The sequence below is a fragment of the Gekko japonicus genome, unplaced genomic scaffold, assembly GCF_001447785.1.
Source record: "Gekko japonicus isolate JY-2015 unplaced genomic scaffold, Gekko_japonicus_V1.1 scaffold2847, whole genome shotgun sequence".
Lineage (NCBI taxonomy): Eukaryota > Metazoa > Chordata > Lepidosauria > Squamata > Gekkonidae > Gekko > Gekko japonicus.
Window position 1 is genome coordinate 142863 of NW_015160922.1, and position 2287 is coordinate 145149.

General features: G+C 46.0%; 1 protein-coding gene across 1 annotated transcript in view; it reads left to right on the top strand.

Annotated features, from left to right (window-relative positions):
• The first annotated feature begins 2006 nt into the window (after positions 1–2006).
• Positions 2007–2287, top strand: part of CBX1 (chromobox 1) — a 15329-nt gene continuing 15048 nt past the window's right edge. The window contains exon 1 of the mRNA XM_015424636.1: positions 2007–2225. The gene's annotated coding sequence lies outside the window, so the exon portion shown is untranslated. The remainder of the gene's footprint in view (positions 2226–2287) is intronic.

Here is a 2287-nt window from a genome sequence, read left to right on the forward strand (position 1 = left end):
TGGGTAGGTATGGACAACCTCACCTTCCCCTCCACTTTCCCCCCAAAACCGCTTTGGAGAGTATCTTTTAGAAAAGATCTTCCCAAGGCAAGGAAAGAGAAACGGGTGTATAAAGAACGACTCCAAGCGACCAAGATCAGTTCCCTGGAGAAAATGGCTGCTTTGGAGGGTGGACTCTATGGCCTTATTTCCTGCTGAAGTCCCTTCCCTCCCCAAACCCTGCCCTACCCAGGTTCCACCCAAATCAGAGCTGGCAACCCTAGGAATGATAGGATGTGTGGAAGCCCCAAAACAACTGAAGCAGTTTAGCAGACAAAACAACAAGAGCTGCTTGTGTAAGCGACCAGTGTTCCCTCTAAGCTGAGTTAGTGTGAGATAGCTCACAGTTTTTTAGCCTCCAGCTCACACATTTTTGTCTTCGCTCAGGAAGGATGGCTCCAGAGCAAACTAATTCATGCAGTAGCCAAACTGCTCGCTCACAACTTTAATTCCAGTAGCTCACCAAGTAGAATTTTTGCTCACAAGACTGCACAGCTTAGAGGGAGTACTGGAAGCGACCCAAAGTACGATGTGATGCAAAGCCTTTCATTTCACACAATGCAATTGTTGACAGCCTCCTGTAGAACAATATTATCTTCTATATCTCCAGCCAACATAGGAAAAACATATTGGATTGTACGTTAGTAGAAAAAAGTTGATTGCAGAGCATGTAAAAGCAGCAAAGTGAAAATGACAGGCTGTTCTTGAAAATAAATGAAGTTTTAGGACCGAGCCTAACCTCATTCATTGTCTCTGGTTCCTGACCCGTTGGCCCATTAAAATGAAACCTGTATTCCATTGTCCCTTTCCAAGTTCTGCTTCCTGGGCTGAATACAAAATTAATATTATTATTTTAAGATGTGGTAATAGTGGTTAGTAGATAAATGCACAGCCCTGAAAACAAATGCTTCAGGATGAAAGACAGATAACCCAAGGGGGGTTATCAATTATTGAAAGTGAGAGCTTTCGGGTTACACAGACGTTCTTTTCAGGTGCAGAACTCAATGAGTTCAGAACGGAGCAGAGGGGGAAAGAAACCATAGTGAACAACCACAGTCCCGTGTGAAGCTCCTCTGGGCTAGCCCTATTGAAATCAATTGGTTTAGATTGAAACAGGAAAAGCAGCAGCATTTGACAGTACAAGCCTATGCAAAAATATATTCTACACTAGAACCACACTATTAAACATCGTTTCTTTTCCTTTCTTGTGCACGACGATCCTAATCCACTTTAGAAACAAATCCAAATTTTAGAAGAAGAAAATGGAGCTTCGTACCCTGCAGGATCTACTAAGGTTCCGTCGGGCGTGGGTTGCCTTGTTTTGCACAGCATTGACAGTGCAATCCACAGAACACTTTCCTGGTAGTAAGTCCCACTGAGTAGACTTGGATTCTGAGTAGACCTGTTTGGGGTTGCTTAGTTAAGGTTGGGTGAGCTGGGCCAGAGCTGATGACCGGTTGGATTTTAATTAGAATCTGTTGTTACTATATTTATTTGTATTTATCGGTTTTAGTATCTATTTTAAGTTTTAGTTTTAGTGCTGTGTATGTTGAAAAGAGTCGGACTCGACTGTGCGACTGAACAGCAACAACAACATGTTGTGAACTGTCCCGTCCTCTCTTGAGGAGAGGGTGTGGGTTATAAATTGAATAAACAAACAAACAAATACCTGACTAACTAAAACTTATACCCTGGAGAATGTTGTTAGTTTTTAAGGTGATACTAGACTCGCGTTGTGTTTGTAACCATAACGCCTAAAAAAACTACTTCTCCCAGGGAGCAAAGCGAAAGAGGGGCAACTTTGCGAGCGCATAGTCTACCCCTGCCCCGTTGTTCCTGGGAGTTGTAGTATTCTTGGAATTGGAGACGGGGGGGGGTGAGACTCACACAGAACGCTATCCGCTCCCAGAAGGCCGCGGGCGATGGGCCTCGGAGGGGAGGGGTTAGAGGCTGGGCGGAGCATGCGCGGTGCTTCTCGGCGGGTAGAGGGGTTGCAGCGCTCTTTTGTTTGGCGGAGGTGGATTGAGCGCGGGAGGCCCGTCGTCCAACCGTCTGTCTTTCTCTCTCGTTCTGTTCCTTTTAAAACTTTTAAACGCCGACCTCCTTTCCCCGGCCGCAGGCTCTTCCTCCGCGCCGCGTTTTGTTGACTGTTTTCCGCTCGTGCGTTCGTGGTGAGGCTGAACCAGGTAAAAAAAAAAAAAAGGCGCTGAGAAAGGGAGGGGGGGGAGATGCTGGACCGGAGAGCGCG